Source organism: Schistocerca nitens, chromosome 1 (assembly GCF_023898315.1).
Source record: "Schistocerca nitens isolate TAMUIC-IGC-003100 chromosome 1, iqSchNite1.1, whole genome shotgun sequence".
Classification (NCBI taxonomy): Eukaryota; Metazoa; Arthropoda; class Insecta; order Orthoptera; family Acrididae; genus Schistocerca; species Schistocerca nitens.
In genome coordinates this window covers 1,294,711,181-1,294,729,965 of record NC_064614.1, presented here as the reverse complement: position 1 = coordinate 1,294,729,965, position 18,785 = coordinate 1,294,711,181, and the positions used below count along the sequence as shown (strand labels likewise).

The following is an 18,785-nucleotide window of genomic DNA, read 5'->3' as shown; positions in this document are numbered from 1 at the left end:
CATCCAAACCGTCATCAAACCCATCGTTCTACCATTCCTAGACCAGCAAGGGAACTTGCTGTTCCAACAGGACAATGCACGTCCGCATGTATCCCGTGCCACCCAACGTGCTCTAGAAGGTGTAAGTCAACTACCCTGGCCAGCAAGATCTCCGGATCTGTCCCTCATTTAGCATGTTTGGGACTGGATGAAGCGTCGTCTCACGCAGTCTGCACGTCCAGCACGAACGCTGGTCCAACTGAGGTGCCAGGTGGAAATGGCATGGCAAGCCGTTCCACAGGACTACATCCAGCATCTCTACGATCGTCTCCATGGGAGAATAGCAGCCTGCATTGCTGCGAAAGGTGGATATACACTGTACTAGTGCCGACATTGTGCATGCTCTGTTGCCTGTGTCTATGTGCCTGTGGTTCTGTCAGTGTGATCATGTGATGTATCTGACCCCAGGAATGTATCAATAAAGTTTCCCCTTCCTGGGACAATGAATTCACGGTGTTCTTATTTCAATTTCCAGGAGTGTATGTCTAATTTACAAAGAAGATAGTGCACATGTCTTGAAGTGGACTATGTGAAAGTGGGATCAATGATACAGGCATCACAATGCAAAAGTACTGTGACAGCTTAACATGTATTCATATTGATACTGCAGAGAGGAACAGTGGGAGTGAGGAAGCAGCATACCGGTATTGGAGTTCCAACATCTCCAAAATTTTATATTGTGCAATGAAATGAACCACATGTCAATGTGGATACACAGCTTATCCAGCAAATTATCATGAACAAGTGTGGTACTCAGTAGTCATGACTTAACATTAGGCAGTCCTTATATGTAGTCAGGTGATGTTGAGGGTATTAGATTAGGAAATGAGACCCTTAAAGTAGTAAAGGAGTTTTGCTATTTGGGGAGCAAGATAACTGATGTTGGTCGAAGTAGAGAGGATTTAAAATGTAGACTGGCAATGGCAAGAAAAGCGTTTCTGAAGAAGAGAGATTTGTTAACATCGAGTATAGGTTTAAGTGTCAGGAAGTCATTTCTGAAAGTATTTGTATGGAGTGTAGCCATGTATGGAAGTGAAACATGGACGGTAAATAGTTTGGACAAGAAGAGAATAGAAGCTTTCGAAATGTGGTGCTACAGAAGAATGCTGAAGATTAGATGGGTATATCACATAACTAATGAGGAGATACTGAATAGGATTGGGGAGAAGAGGAGTTTGTGGCACAACTTGACCAGAAGAAGGGATCGGTTGGTAGGACATGTTTTGAGGCACAAAGGGATCACCAATTTAGTATTGGAGGGCAGCGTGGAGGGTAAAAATCGTAGGGGGAGACCAAGAGATGAATACACTAAGCAGATTCAGAAGGATGTAGGTTGCAGTACGCACTGGGAGATGAAGAAGCTTGCACAGGATTGAGTAGCATGGAGAGCTGAATCAAACCAGTCTCAGGACTGAAGACCACAACAACAACAACAACAACAACAACATATGTAGTTACAACTATTACAAGTAGCTAATTAAACATTTACACAAAATCCAACTGCAATGTCATTTTGGATTCTGTGATGTGCAAAAGGGAGATCTTACATCACTTGGAGGGGAAACAAAGTGTCAAAACTGAAGGCTTTAAAATAATCTCTAAGAGCACAGTTCGATAGAGCTACAGACAATGCATCCATACTCCATTTTTGTCACCCTGTAGCATTTCATCAGGAGATAGCTACAGCAGTTGATGTGGGCAATTTTAAAGCTTCTTTGCTTTTTGGCCTGGTGTATCCTCTGTGATCATGACTAATAGAGATGGAAGGTGATGTGACAGCAGCAGCACAATGTGACCAATGTGAACACGTTCAATAAACACAAAACGGCAGATAAGAAAAGCTTGTGGAGTAGTGACATGAGCAGGGGCATAATTCAACTGGGGCAATGACATTCACAACAAATAAAATAAGAAAAATTAAAATGGGAACAAAAAGTGGAGTAATAGATGGAAGCAACATATCTTAATCAGGTCCACAAATGTCCGTAGTTTGCCGAGGGGTTACAGTAGTGGTAAGTAATTAATCCTATGGATGGGAAGTATATCGATTTTGGTCCTATCAGCTTGTGTCAATAGCTAATAGGATGGCGGCTTAACTTACACCACTGCACTACCTCAAGAGAAACAAGTACTTTGTTCACTCTGTGAAGGCAATATAGAATTGTCAGACTAGTCATCTGCATAGAAGATGCTGGAGGTGACTGCACTGATATCATTCCATGTGTGCGCTGTGATATGATAATACTATGCCTCCTACCAGATTTACATATATGATAATGAATTTAACAATAATGAGGATATGAAGTGTCAGAGACAAGTGGCATTATGGTTACTTCCCTCTCCTCAAATCTTTTGCTCCTATTGAAAGGTGCAGAAATGTAAGGCACATTGCCACTTAGTAAGGAAATTTAGTACATGCTCTTGCTATTGCTATGTTGCACTAACTAGGCATAATAATCAATTGTTGAGATTAAATGGCTTCTTAACAATGCTGTGCTTCATCAGGCTATCGAGTGAGCAAGATTGAAATTACATGATGCAGTGTCCACAGTTTCATTTTTTCTCCATTACAGGAAGAGGAATTTGAATGCTGTAGTCCAGCCTATGGAAAAAAATTTGTCCAATGCAAACAAATATGTCATTCTTTACTATCCTATGCCCACCATAAGAAGAAGAGCACACTCCATCAATTTACTACAACACACGGACCAGTTTCAATATTTAAACACTATTTCGAAACTACAAGCCATTCTCATAGCCTGGTTCCTGATACTGCTATCACGGACTCTGCAATTTGTAAAAGAAATCTCGTGTGTGTGTGTGTGTGTGTGTGTGTGTGTGTGTGTGTGTGTGTTTGTGTGTGTCACAGAGAGAGAGAGAGAGAGAGAGAGAGAGAGAGAGAGAGAGAGAGAGAGAGTGTGAGAGTGAGAGTGTTAGAAGAAATGTTTTGATCAATTGTGTGCAACTGCAGTGGATGGCAATATAGGGGAAGACAGATGAATTTGAAATAACAACAAATAACTTTATAAAATGGCAGTCTCAATTTATTACTTTTCAGGTATGTAGGCACAGAGGAAGTAAAGAGAGTGTAATATTCAAAACATTTAACTGGAAGTAGTTTATTTCAGTTAAAAGAATGAAGTAAACTAGAACTAGCTCAAATTTTCTCATCTCATGTTTGATATTTTTCCGTCTTCAAGGGATTTTCCACTGGCTCTCAGACAGAAAACTGAGCAGCAGAACATGAAAAAAATCATGAGATATCTTATCTGTGAAAAATACATTGTTCCATGCTGCATTCAGACAGAGCTCTGCAACTGCCAGCCAATGTATCACATTTTCCTCACTGAGTTCCTGTTTTACAGTTGATCTTAGGGCAAGCAGTACAGCTTTCCTCAGCCTTCAGTGAACTGCGTCATTAGAACTGAATAGTTGGTCAGTCACTTCAACTGCTTCATATTTAGGAAATGAGAGGTTGGCTCTTACACACAAGCTCCATACGGCCCTGCTTTGCACTCTCTTCCTGCTTGAGCAAGGAATTCGGCTGATGGTGCCTGTTTCAAACATAATTCTTCCAATATCCTTACAGGAATCAGCGGCATGCCGTATCTCCCACATGCATCTCAAACCAAAAATTTGTATTCTTGAACGAGAGTGCCAACTGTCTCAAATTTAATGCTACAAGTGAGCCGTTGCAAATAACTGCTCGCAATGTTATTTCTTCTTGTCACTTTCATGCTGATGCCTGGGGAAGAAGTAAATATGCTGCCATCAAAAGGTGTGACTGTGGTGATAGGCTGAACACTGTCTGGCCATAACCCATGTGGTTCCTGCCTGTGGAGGCTGTGTAGGCAAGACAGATGCTTTCCAGGGGTTGTAGGTCTGAATCCCACCTCTGACAGAGGTAATGCTTCCTTGAGTTTATGCTCATTAATTCATATCTGTTTGTGTCCCTAAATAAAAATTTATGAACCAGTTCTGAAGAAACTTATCTTACCTTGAACAATTACTTGATAACTGTACTGATGAGTTTCTGAATGCCAGTGACTATAGCAGATGTGTCAGAGTCGAATGCATCAAAAGATATATAGATAAAGGGAAAAAGTTCATCCGGTTGACTTGTTGCAGATGGAACTAAGTTGAAAAGACAGGGGCTGCTAGTTTGAATTTGATCCAAGGATGAAACAATTTAATACATATGTGTCCAATGTTTAATTCTTAAGCAAAAGGAAGAACAGAAGCAGCTACAGCAGATACACATGTAATGTATGTTAGTTGCTGTTGGCTTGTCATTAATACCATCCATTTATTGGGATCACGAGTCTGACATTCCAAAGATACATCCATCACACAAGGTGATATTAATCCACAGTTCCCAATACTCCAACAACTTCCATTCCCCAACATTCCAGCAACTTCCATTCCTATTGTCATCCTTGAGATTACTGATTGGTTTGTGGGATTGAAGGGACCAGGCTACTAGGGCCATAGGATCCTTTTTCCATCAACTTGAAATCACCACAAGGAATGAAAACTAACAGTGGAGATGACAACAGACAACACACGACAAGAAAGAGACAGACAGCGACCTGACAACAGGAATTAGAATCACACCGAGTGTGACAGTGGTTGGCCAATCATAGAAACAAAAATAAAAAGAAAAGCCAACCACCAAGAAATCCACTGAAAACGCCAGTCTAAAATCATAGGCCAAATGCCAGAATACACAAAAAAGATGACAAACACTTAGATCAAGCGATAACATCCCCCTGCATGAATTAAACTCCCACTGTGAAAGATAGGGTCCAACAACAGCTATGCGGAAGGGGTTACCGAACCATAAGACAGTCTTCCATAATCTAGGCAGAACTGAATTAACACTTGGTACAGCCGTAGAAGGGTAGACCAATCGGCACCCCAGTTGTTGTGACTCAAGCAATGAAGAGCATTAAGATGCCGCCAGCACATTTCTTTAAGCTGCCAAATATGAGGCAGCCAAGTCAACCAGGTATCTAAAACCTATCCCAGAAACTGATGTGTCTCCACAACAGCAAGAGGATTGCTATCAAGATAAAGCCATGGCTCAGGTTGAACAGTGTGTCGCTGGCAGAAATGCTTAACGCAGGTCTTGGAAGCCAAAAACTGGAAGACATGCACTACAGCCCAAGACTGCTGCATTTTGGAAAGCACCCTGCAACTGCTGTTCAGCAACTGCAATGCCAGTGGAGCTATAGTATAGGCAGAAGTCGTCAGCATACAAGGAAAATGAGACAGGCGTTCCCACTGCCATAGCAAGCCCATTAACTCCTATCAAAAAGAGGCAGACTCTTAATACAGATCCTTGTGGTACCCCATACTCGGGAACTCAGGAGGAACTATAGAAGGCCACAGCTTGCAAACAGAAGGAACGAAATGACAGAAAATTTTGTGTCAAAATCAGGAGGGGACAACAAAAATCGTAACCATGAAGCGTAGAGAGGATGTGATGTTACCATGTCATATCGTATGCCTTCCACATGTCAAAAAAGAAGTTGACCCTATGCTGATGATGGGCAAAGGCCATACGGATGGCAGACAACAGGCATACGAGATTATCGGTGGCAGAGCTGCCCTTATGAACCCACCCTGAGACAGAACCAGAAGGCCCTGAGATTAAAGTAGCCAACTCAACCTCTGGCTTATCATGGGTTCGAGCAACTTGCACACAACATTGGAACGGTTAATGGGGCGGTAGATGTCCACCTTGAATAGGTACTTGCCAGGTTTCATCACAGGGATTACAACGCTTTCTCACCATTGTGATAGGAACTCACCCTCATCCCAGATATGATTGAAGAGGTCTAGGAGGCATCACTGGCAGTCCACCGAGAGGTGTTTCAGCATCTGACAGTGGATGCCATTTGGCCCGGGAGCCGTATCAGGGCAAGTGGCAAAGGCACTTTGGAATTCCCATTCACTGAATGGAGCATAGAACGATTCAGGGTGGCGCATGTGAAACGAAAGGCTCGGACGTTCCAACCAATCCTTCAGGGAGTGGAAGGCCAGTGGGTAATTCACAGAAGCGGAACTCTTAGCAAAATGCTCCGCTAAGTGGTTTGCAATTGTGCAGGTACGCTGACGGGGGTCTGACAGCCATAGAGTCACCTAATCTTGGCCCAGACCTGCAATGGACAGGTATGGAGGCCAATGGTATCCTATCTCATAAGCTGCCCAGTTCCTGTAATAAACCACATAGCTATGGAGGGCAGGGGTTCTCATCACCAGAAACAAAGATTACTGATGAGCAATGCAGAGGAAGGGGTCAAGGCTGAGAAGTTGTCTGAGCTCAGCAATATGGTGGAAAAAACTGCTGCAGTTCCACTGGGGGCTGACATTGTCCCTGGCTGAGAAAGGCATGAAGGGACCGAAGAGGGATATTACGCCACTGGGTCAGCTGCTGCCACCGACTGAGCACCTGTGTGAGTGACATCCATTGTATCAGCGTCAGGCGAGATCTAGGTCCTTAGCGGATGGTTGCGATGGGCTAGATGCAACCACAAGTTCCTTCATCTTCGAGGTCTTCATTTTGGATCTTTTTGTTTGTCCCTTGGGTTTCACCAACTGGGAGGGCTTCACCAATTCTGTCTCCGGGATGGAGGGCGATCAAGTAGCCCTACAACCAGCTGCTTGTGGGCACTTATGCCATCGCTGGGCGTCATCCTTCCCACTTGTGTCCCTCCCTTCCCAGGTTTCCACAAGGGACACCTTGCAAGAGAGAGCATCTGAACATGTTGGACATTCCTCTGGCTTAGAAGCAGGGACAGACATCTTCAATTAGTAGTGGGGGGGGGGGGGGGGGTGGAGGTTCGGGGCGCGGGGGGTATAGGATTGCTCCCAAGGTAGGTGGAGCAGGAATAACAGGGTGGGTAGTGCCCCCCATGGGTAAGGGGGTATTTGGAATTGTTCGGCTTGGTGAGCCGACTGAAATTCACTGAGCTGATGGGGCTATCATTGTTGATGTTGCGGGGGCATATGAGGATGTCATTCGAACAGGATGGAGTCGTTCTTATTTCCTCTTAGCCTCAGTATAAGTCAGTCAGTCCAGTGTCTTATATCGATGATTTTCTGCATATTCTGTAAGATCCTGCAGTCTGGCGAGCAAGGTGAATGAGGGTCTCTGCAGTTGACACAGATGGGAGGCAGGGCAAATGGAGTATTGGGATGTGATGGGCGTCCGTAATCTCGACATGTGAGGCTGAAAGTACAGCAGGAAGACATATGGCCTAACTTGCAGCACTTGAAGCACTGCATCAGGGGAGGGATGTAGGTCCCTACAGAAAATAATACCCTGGACCATATTTAAACTCTTACGGTGTGTTATGGTAACTGAAACATCCCCAACTTGTCACAAGTAAGTAATCTTTGGGACTGGGTAGAGAATGCCGTTTTTATCAATACTGACCCAGAGCGCATTTTGGACAAGCCCTCTACCTCCCCAAACTTGTCCTCTAAATGCTCTATGAAGAATTTAGACTTTAGACTCCCCTTCAGCTCTCATACAAACTAGCAACCGGAGTGAATAAGTGTCACTGCCATCCTGAGACACTCCTCCCACAGTGTGACCAGGGAGGGGAATGATTTGGGATCATATTTCTGAGCATTGAATTGTGCCCAAGAATGCTTAGAGACTGCTGGTAGATGGCCACCAGCAAGAGATGATGTACCACTCTTCATTGCGGGTCTTCTGCCCTTATGCCACCCACTCCGACCACGGGCCCTCCCCACGGGCGCCACTCAGCCGCAGCAAGGGCCACCTGGCAGGATGGCCATTGCTGGGAGACCCGATACCCCAGGGAGATAGGCCTCTACTCCTTGGCATATATGCCGAGTTGGCGCAGTCATCAGCAGAGTGGTCCCTGTGTTGTAAGGAGGCGACAACCAACAGGGTACATGGCAGCTCCACCACAGTTGACTGGCTACTATGCTGGAATTAGGTGCAAGGAAGTCCATAGTCATCAGCTCCACAAAAAGCAACCCTGCACAGTGCATGGTGGAAATTGCACCTAGGAATGTATCCTCACCCAAAAGATGGGGAACTAGCGGAACGGCAATGCGACGATGAGAAAGCTGGACAAAGGTCTCTATGCACAATGGGCACAATGCACCATGTAAGGTGCCCTTCCCCAATTGGTTCGCTCTTTGGAAAAATGGAGGTCAAACACGAGAGGGGACCATCACATATAGGCCGAAGCAGTTGAGACTCCTCTTAGTTGCCTCTTATTACAGGCAGGAATACTGCAGGCCTATTCTAACCACAGGGGACCTTGAGATGAATTTGTATAGCTTTAACAATACCTGTTCCTACCAATTAATAGTAGTTGTGTGAATGGAGTATACCAAGAAATTCATGAATGTGCCAGATGCACAACATGCATTCATGGAAAGTAAATTCATCTGCACTTGTGTTTTGATGGGGACGAAATTATGAACATAAGGACAACACAACACAACATCCAGTCCCTGAGCAGAGAAAATCCTCGACGCAGCCAGGAATCGAACCCGGGCCGATAGGTATGATACTCTGTTGAACTGACCACTCAGCTACCAGGGACGGACACCCCTAATATGTCTAGATATGATCGACAGGTGGCATGTACTTAAGACTCCTGGCTGATCACTTGCATCCAATTATGTCCATTGTGCATTCCAACAGCATACAGTGATTCCAGCAGGTAAGTGCGACACTCCACACATCCGGAATTGCTGCCAAGTGATTTCGGAAACCCTCTTTTGAGTTTAAACACTTACTGTGGCCACCTCATGTGTGTGCGAATCTCATGGGTGCAGTAGAACAACATAGTAGAACAACACAGCAACAAGAAAAAGGAATGGCTGTAGTTTTCCCACGATTTCAGCTGTTCATGGAACCAGCACATCAAGACCATATACACAAATGTTACAAGAACAAACTAGTGTTACAGGCAGTTGCCACTACAACTACTACACCACCACCACCACCACCACCACCACCACCACCACGCAATATCTCTGGCTGCTCAGGCCAGACCAACATATTAAACAGAACTAACAATCGATAGTGGAGCAGAGCAGGTAAAGTGACAGCCCAGAACAGGTTGAAGAGGAGGAAACAGTGCAACTTAGCGGAGTGTGCAGGGACTAGATGTGGCAGATGAGTTAATCTGGTGTAGAATTGGGAGGGATGGAGGGAGGTAGGGAAGGAAAGAAAACTGAGCAGAAAGGAAAGGAGCACATAGAAGGGGAAGGGACTGGTTGGTTCACTTGCAGAGAGCCATGCACAGTGGGGATGGGGCTTGGGAGGAGATGATAGGACACTGGGGACAGGGTGGGATGGAGCTGTTTGGAAGAAGGAGGACAATAGGTTACTGTAGGTTGAGGCAGGGATGGTTTTAGGAGCAGAGAATGTGTTTTAAGGATAACTCCAGTCTTCAGAGTTCAGAAAAGCTGCTAGTGTATGGGGCAACACAGTTTGCCAGGTTTGTGAAGCAACCATTGAAATTGGGCACGTTATGTGTATCTCCATGTTGTGCAGGGTGTTCCACTTTCCTGTAGTAGGCCATGTGTCACATTTGCAATGAGCAGCAATCTATCCCTTCTGTAACTGTCGACATTATAAAGTAAAGAACTTAGAGGCCAGTACATTCTGACTCTTTAATTTAAAAATTCATAGCAATCCTCCTATGGTACTAGCCAGTCAATTTCTCTCTCTCTTTGATGGGCAGAAAAGGTGAATTTATGAACTTCATAACTTTTCCAGTGTAAGTAACAGAATTATTCATCATGTGGCCCTTACTTAATGAATACTAAATTCAGTTAGAATTTACAGAGGAAAATGATGCAAGCAAAAAATAAATAAATAAATAAATCAATAAAAATAAAGGTTCCATGTCATATTGATAATACAATGTTCAGCTTCATTTTACAGGTCATCCTCATTATCAGGACAGATGAAGTTGCTGTATCTTCAGAACATAAAGCAATGAATCTTTAAATTTCCTACTCCTCTCACTTGGGTACCATTAGGTCCTGGTTGGTTTTCCAAGCACGTTCTCTCACAAAGTCTAGGTGATTTGTTTCTGTGCTTGACACATATTTTGGATTTTGCTGCAAACCATATGAGTTTGCTGATGTTCCTTTTTATACTAAAAAAGACTTCAAAATAACTTTTGTCATCTATTTTGAGCCGTGCATTGCAGTGGTTTACTTTTTCATTTTTTTCTATGGTTGTGGAGTAGATAAATTACCATGCAATGCTCTAGTATGTGTACTAGACACTGTGGACATTTATCTGTCATTCTTTGGTAGGTCTGGGAGATTGCCTTGGAGTATCACTGCTACAACCTTGTGACTCTGGCTAAAGATGGGGGTGAGATGCAAATACAAGATCTCCACAAGAGAGTTCTCTTCGACTCTCTCATCTCAATTCTCCACAATCCTACCTACACCCCTGTTAAGCTGAGCAACCCAGTGGAAGGTTTGGTACAAACCCCAGCAGTGAACTGGGTCAGCAAGCTGACAAGATGTGGAGCACGGTGGGAGGCAAAGGGAAACCACTACCGGTATTATTTCCCTAGATATTCTTGGGATGGACCTCTTTGTACAATATTCCAGAGGTAAAGCTCCCCCTCAAGTGCTTCTCCAGGAGGCGAATACAACAAGGAGTCCAGAGATTAGGGCAAATGGAAAAAGGAAGGAAGGAAAAGAAGGAAGACTTATTTGGGATTTGTAGTTGGAATGTTTTAACCCTTCTCCAGGAAGGGAAATTAGAAAACGCCAAACACGAAATGACAAGAAACAAATTGGATGTACTCTGAATGTGTGAGGGGAGATGGGGTGGTTGTGGAAAACTAGAAAGTGATGACTTCTGATTGTATTATTCAGAAGAAGAAGCTTTGGGAAAATTTGGACTGGGTGAAAGAAATGAGAGAGGGCAAAGATTTTTGGAATACTGCAATGAAAATTTTATGGTAGTTGGAAATACTCTATTTGGTAACCACAAAAGATGACAACAAAAGATATCAAATTGATTACATAATGATACAACAAAGATACTCAAATTGCCTAAGGAGTGTCATAAGCTATCCAGGGGCAGATATTTATTCAGATCATATATTAGTTATAGCCGAGGTTCTAGTTTAATTGAAAAGCACCTGGGAAGGGCAGAAGAGAGAGTACATTAACTTTGACAAACAAAGACAAAGGCAATTGTGAAAAGTTAGAGAATGCATATTGTGAAATCATAATGTAGGTTCAGGAAACTGAATGCACAGAAGGAAGGCAGGATCATTTTAAAAATGGAATCAAAAATGCAGCTAAGGAAATGCTGTGAGTCAAGGAGAGAAAAATAATAATAAAGAAGAAAGAAAGAAAGAAAGAAAGAAAGAATGGGTACCACCAGTTATGTAACCAAGATCAATGATCGCAGGAAATGGAATATCGTAAACACAGAAAAAAGGGAAGTGCAACTACAGGAGATTAAATAATAAATTAAGAAGGGGGACGGAAAAAGCAAGGGACAAATGGCTGACAGGAGAGTGTGACAAGATAGTGATATTAGAGAAAGAAGGAACATATCATTTCATGTACAAAGAAGCAATGGATGTGACGTTCAGGGAAAAAGAGAAACAACAATGGACTAAAGGAAGTAGAGGCAGCAGATGGTAAAATGGTGAGTGAACCCCAAGAAATAATGATAAGATGGGAAGAATATATATAATGGCTATACGCTGTAAACAGCTGACCAAGTGAAGATCTTGGGATAGAAGAAGAAGCTAAAGTTGCAGATGATGGCAAAGGAAATGCAATACTAACCAGCAAGATTGAAGAATCTATAGAGTAATTGGAGAAAGAGCGGAAAAGGGAGTTGATTGAATTGTGTAATCAAATATTCATAACAGGAAAATAGCCAATGGACTTTACAGAAAGAAATCTTAATACCTGTAGAAAAGAAAAAGTACAGCAAAAAGTGTGAGAAACATAGAACAATGTGCCTGATATCACATGCAGCTGAAGGCTTGCTGAGGACGCTCAATACAAGGCTATGTGGACAGCTGAATTGTGTACTAGGAGATGAACAATTTGGTTTCAGGTGAGGAGTGGGGACTACCGATTCCATTGGGCTACTGAGGGTGATAGGGGAAAGGTACATGGAGAAGAAAAGGAAGGTGTATGTTGTGTTCATTGATCTTGAGAAGCCTTTTGACACTGTCAGATGGGACAAACTGATGGAAATCTTAAGGAAACATGGAGCTGACTAGGTGGATAGATGGCTAATTAAAATCTATATTTGAACCAGAGAGCAAGAGTAAAAGTAGGAGGTGTGATGAATGAAGAAATTCAACTGGGAAGAGGTGTAAGACTAGGCGGTTGTTTATCACAAACACTGTTCAGTATATATCTGAAGGAAATTATTAGTGAAAGTTTTGATGGAAGGGGAGGAGTTTATATAAGGGGTCAGAGAGTGGAGTGTATAAGATTTGCAGATGACATGGTTGTGATCGCAAAGAGTGCGAGAGAGATGGAACAAATGTTATATGATATAAACACAAAATTAGAGGAATATCATATGAAGATTAACAAGAAGAAAACAAGAAGCATGGTAAATGGAGAAAAGGGGACAAAACGCTTTACGAAAATAGGGGGAGAGGAAACAGAGCAAGTGAATAACTTCAATTACTTGGAAACTGTAATAATGGATTATATGTATTGCTCAACAGAAATTAGGAAAAGAATTGCAATGGCAAAAGAAGGATTCAAGAGGAAACAAATTGCTTTGTGGACCACTAAACAAAGATCTCAGGAAAAGACTTGCCAAATGTCACATCTGGAGCGTTGCACTATATGGTGCAGAGACCTCGACATAGAGGAAGGAAGATGAAAGAAGACTGGAGGCAATAGACATGTGGATATGGAGAAGAAATGAAAAAGTGAACTGGGAAGACTGAGTAAGGAATGAAAAGTATTAAGGAGAGTTGGAGAAGAAATCAACATGCTCAAAGTCAGCTGAAAGAGAAAACAGAACTGGATAGGACATTGTTTGAGGAGGGACTGTTTGTTGAAGGAAGGAATAGACGGATTGGTGGAGGGAACAAGGGGAAGAGGAAAAAGAAGTTATCAAGTGCTGGACAATATCAAAGGAGGCAAATATTCAGAAATGAAAAGACTGGCTATGGACAGACAAAAGTGGAAGAGGCTTAATCCATGACAAGAGCTGCCGTAAGGCAGAATACTACTACTACTACTACTACTACTACTACTACTACTACTTTGGTAGTGTTCCAAGCGTGATTCTACTCAGTACCGCCTTCATTTGATCAATAGCTTAGGGAGAACTGTCAATTGCTGAATCATCCCTTGATAAGTTTGATGCCTCATGGCTGAAATCTGTTTCAACATGACACTCAGTAAAAACTGAAGGTGTAAATATAGACTAGCGAATCACTTAAAGATTGGAAGGAAAGATTCCTGTTTCTTTGAAACAGCAGTCAGCCTCATTTGTGTCATTTCTCTCAGCCAGGCACTTACAAATATCACATCTGTAAATCTCAGCTTTTCCAGATGTCCAGTAATTAGGTCAGCAACATCCCAGAATATTCAGATGTTTTGGGAACACATTTATCAATTGGCATACATTCACATTTAATTCCCTTATAGGCAATAGAATATTTTGTTTTCTTAAGCAGTAGCAACAATACCAAGCATCCAGATGTGAGTTAGCTCCATCAAGAATGAGGAAGGTTTTGCAAGGATACTGGCTGTCATTGAGCTCTCATCACGGAACTTTTAATGCTTTTCATCTTTACACAGCTTTCCTCTGAACAGAATTATGGGTGGGATGCTTGCAATTACAGCATCTCAACATTTGACTATTGTTACATTCTCCCCATGATCACCAGCAATAGTCTGAACTCTCTTTGACTCTGAAAAAGGGTCACGTGGCAATCCACCTTATGCACACTAAATATATTTTAGTGTTTACCAAGAAATCCTTTATTTAATTCACAACTTGTGCCAACTTTTTGGCAATATCAGTGAAAGAAACATTAGCAAACATGTCCTGCAGGCTAGTTAATTTATCGTTTTGAATGTTATTTAAAAATTATTCATTTAGCAGAAACTAAACAATCTGCTAAAAGATATGACCTCGTTCCGAGGTTTATATTGTGGGTCTACCCATATTAACCTCCTAATGAGCTGTTCACAGGTGTCAGCTAGTGTCAATAACAATGTTTAATTATGGCAGAGCACAATACGAAGAAATCCTCAGTAAAAGAAACATAATTCTTCTTATTACAATGAAGCATTGGGGTTTTATTAGAGATCTACATTCAAACAATGAAAATTCAGTGTGGGCTATAATGGTATGAGAGTGGTCTCAGTTGCCTGAGACTGCTTGTAGGGTGTTGTACCAATGCCTGTGACAAGGATTCGTTAAATGGTGGATCTGACTTGAGTATATCAAAAGTACCATCAAGTTGCCCATCACTTAACTGCCACCATTTAATGATGATGTAATTCAGTAATGGCATTTTTATGACATTTTTGAGTCTTGTGGTAAATAATGAGGAATTACAGGGCACTGCTAAGTATTATCATTTGCTTAGTTAAGTAACGTGCAGCTCACAATGCAACTGCTCATCTTCTAGGGACTAGCACTTATTTTAATGTGGCCTTTAATATGGTTTGCAACAGATACTATAAGACTCAATTTCTTGCATCAACACATGGGAAGAAACTTAGCACTCCCATCAATGACAAGGGCATGTGCAAGTGAAATTCATTCACTGCTTAACAAGGCTCCAAGCAATTGTGCATGCACTGGTGGCATTACAAGTAGATGCATCCCTGCAAGACATGATTACGTTACAGCCCCTGTAAGAAAAAGTTGACCAGTCTGTAAGAACAAAATCTGAAGCCAGTTTCAGTCCCAATAGCTCCCTGTCATCTGAAGAGAGTCTGATTTTCTCAAAAATAAATGAGAATCATTGCAAATCTCAAGACTACAGTACCACCATGGCACAGCACACCTGGGAACAAACAGCCATCTCCCTCCAATGCCAAGCACCTAGGTCATGGGAGACAAATCTAAGTTGCTATTAGAAGGCAAGGATTGTCTCCATAGGAAGTGATCATCCTGTGCTGCAGTAAATGTTAGGGCAGTAATAAATGCTAGAGCACATTTCATCAATGTGTTCAGTCATATTATGTTTTGCAAAATCTTACACTGATGCTCAAACCTCCTTGAACAGATTCTTGGAGACAGAAGAATTAGATCATGTTGTAATGATGAGAAGAGCAGCAATGCAAAAGCACACTTTGTTAAACACACAAATATGTATTCCACAGGCAGGTTCATTGTTTGTCTTCTGTTTTGCAAAGAGATGAGTCAGTAGTCAATTCTTTTTACACTGCAGCAAAATGCTTCTCAGAGACTGAATAGAATCTAGTGTGACAACAAAAGTTTAAAGAAATCTATGCAGAGTTTATGAGGGGGTACAAAGACTTAGGAACCAGTAGTCATTACAGATGCAGTTTCGTGTTACATGGCACATAGTACTGTCTCTGAGGAAGCCAGCTCAACTACTGAATGAGAGTAGTGTTTGATTTTTCTGCCATACTGAACATGGATTAGTAACTAAACAGTTTGCTAATGACAGGACCAATCATTCAACAGGCTTTCTAATCCATAACATTATGTTTCTGCATGCACTGCATTGCCTTTACACCAGATATAGAGAAGACATATTGAAAAGTTTTGGTAGCAGGTGAAGATCATGCTTACCAACAAATATTATGGAAGAGTGATATGTGCAACACTTCAGGAATACCAATTGAAGACAGTCACATGACAAACGGCTTGTGCAACCTTTCTTGCAGCATGGTGTCTGTTACAACCAGTTCACAAACAGTGTGACCACAGTGAAGCAGCAAACATAATCATTAGTTGTTTCTCTGTGGACAATCCTAGGTTGTGATACAGTAGGGGCAGCAATCAAGCTCCAGCAAGATCTCACAAGGATATTTATGAAAGGTGGATCCTCACTACGGAAATTGTGCACCAACAGTGTGAAACTACTCAAAAATATCCCTTCAGTGGTGCAAGAAACACAACTACATCTACGGCTTGACAACAATGAGGATGTTAACACACTAGGCTTACTCTAGCTTCCAGCACGTTGTGAACAGTGTCAAACCAGCCCCCGATGTCTGCAGCTTCACAAAATGCACTGTATTGTCTGTCACATCATCCAATTTTTATTCATTTGGATTAATTAGGCCCATTGTGACCACATGCAAGATATTTTTCAATGACCATGGCAATGTGAGTTAAAGTGGCACAAGCCCTCACCTTAAGAGTTGCACTCCTTGTGGCAGACACTACACAGTGTAATTTGTATGACAGACGGCAATTGTGTTGATCATAGAATCATTGCTAGAGGGACACCTGTCAGCATAAAGAAGTCAGTACAAGAATTGGTGGATTGTCAAAAGAATCATCATTTGATTCTGTTTCATGTACCAGAGACCTATCTGAATATTACATAGCTACAAAGTTACTTTTACATTACACTGCACAAGCTGTGATACATGAGCTTAAAAACATGAAGTCAGTTTTATTGAATTAATGAGCAATGTGTGTGTGAAACTCTTGAAACCTAGAGACAATAAGACCTATCTACGAAGTGCGTGTGATATTGATTTAAAATCCAGTGAAGTTATTTTAAGAAGATTTTAGGAAGTTCGTCCGTCCACAATTGTAGCAAGAGGCGTGGCTCTTCTATCATTTTAGAAAGGTACTTGGATGTGTAATTGCTATAAATGAAAATAATTTTGTAAACTGTAAGTGATAATTGGCATTTTAATGAATACTAACTGTCGTGGTGCGCACAGCCACAAAAACGCAACAATCAGCTGCCGCAGCAGAATTAAGTGCAGCTGCAACTTAGTACCGGCACCTTCCGCCAACTGGCGCTAGAGACGCTCCCGCCAAACATTCAATCAGCCGCCAACTATGCATGCACACGAGTCTTTTTCCAGCACGGATGGTCACACTATGATATGACCATCCACCAGTCAGGTATCGCCAACGGCTGCCGTTCATCACTCTGGAATCAGCGGAGGAAGACTGGAGTTGCTGGTTTAAATAGCCGAAAGAAAGGGAAACCGGCGTCTTTCGACCCGCCGCAGACTGCAGCCTGGAAGATACTTCAACGCAGCTGGAACATCCAGGTGCCACATCTTCACTATGCCAGCCATTGACCCCAGACTCTGCGCCCCTGTACTTCCTCGCCATCTGCCAGGAAACATTGTGAGAAAACCCCAACAAAAAAATGTAAATTCAGTTCAGTTGCTAATATTTCGATTCAATAAGGTGGCGTATTCTTTGGCTTGTCATTAATTTTGGTAGCAGAAAAGCGTTTTGTTTTTGAAGAAAGTTCATCTTTCTGTAAAATTAAGCGGTGGCCTAGCTCCTTCTAATAAATTTTTTTGTTCACACATGGGTGTTAATCTGTGTATATAACACAAACTGTGATATAACCTATTACTTTGGTAATGTTATGTATTTCACAATGTCTATAGTATGTATGAATGATGGTGGCTACCATGAAGTTACTTTTTAGTTCAAATAAAGGATTTACACTTTTATATGGTTTAGGATTTCTCTCTCTCTTGTGCGTGAGATCTGGTGCAGGTGAAAGCTGCATTTCTGTAGGGTTTGACAACAATAGCTGCTTTATCATGCTTCACTGTACCTGCTGATTTGAGTTGTTTATTCCATGCTGTCTCATTCTGGTTCAGTGGTATGCCGTGCCCTTAGATCTGTGAGCACTGTGAGAACTGCCATTACATCAATAGAATGAAGATGAAGTTGAGTGTCATTCAGATACTGTATACAATGTACAATCTTTAGTTATTAAGGGGAGTTTCTCTTCTAAATGAAGAGTCTGTATTCTTTGTTAAACATTTTTGATGGTTCAACAGAGAATTTAGACTTGAGGTAACATTTCAGTTACCAGTGCAGAAGAAGTTGCAAAGGTTGTTGGGTGAGGATACCAACTGGAGTGCAGGACATAATGATACCAAAGTCATAGTAAATAGGGTGTGTAGAAAGGAGTTTACTTCATTAAGTAAGTTGGAAGTGTGCAGGGCAGTACACAAAATGAGGAAGTATTGTAGTGACTGAAACCCCTGGGCTGATGAAAATTGTGAGCACCCTGGAAAGAGGCCAGGAAGGAGTGTGGTGTTAATTATATGCTACAAAATCTAACTTTCTTGCTACTGGTGAAACTCACATTTGCTCTGCCAGTTTCAGAGGTGCTTGATGACGTTCCTCTCCCTTCTGCTCTTTGCAGAACTGGTTCCTGACGAGGTCCTGATGGACAGAAAAAGAAATTTTGAGTTAATATAACGAACATTTCTTCTGCAAAAGTAAAACAACGAAATAAAATAATATTGTTTCAACATGAAATGAAAGAACGCAATCATTTATTTAAGACTTTTCAAATTCCTACTGATAAGTGAACAATGAGCATCTAATCTACTCAATTATGCACAAGAATCAACATTACTAACAAAGTTCCAGAACGCAGGAACTTTACTCCAGTTGGAGGATGGCTATCTGAAGACCATCAAGGGCAAACAAATATTTACCGTCAGCATTACAAATAATTACTGAACAAATTTTAAAATTTGAAATCCTGTAGTAATCTGCCTAATAAAACATACAA

General features: G+C 41.9%; 1 long non-coding RNA gene across 1 annotated transcript in view; it reads right to left on the bottom strand.

Moving 5' to 3' along the window:
- LOC126239963 (uncharacterized) overlaps window positions 1-18,432 on the bottom strand; it is a 34,946-nt gene extending 16,514 nt beyond the window's left edge. The window contains exon 1 of the long non-coding RNA XR_007545360.1: window positions 18,351-18,432. This is a non-coding gene — a long non-coding RNA (uncharacterized LOC126239963). The remainder of the gene's footprint in view (window positions 1-18,350) is intronic.
- Window positions 18,433-18,785: the final 353 nt, after the last annotated feature.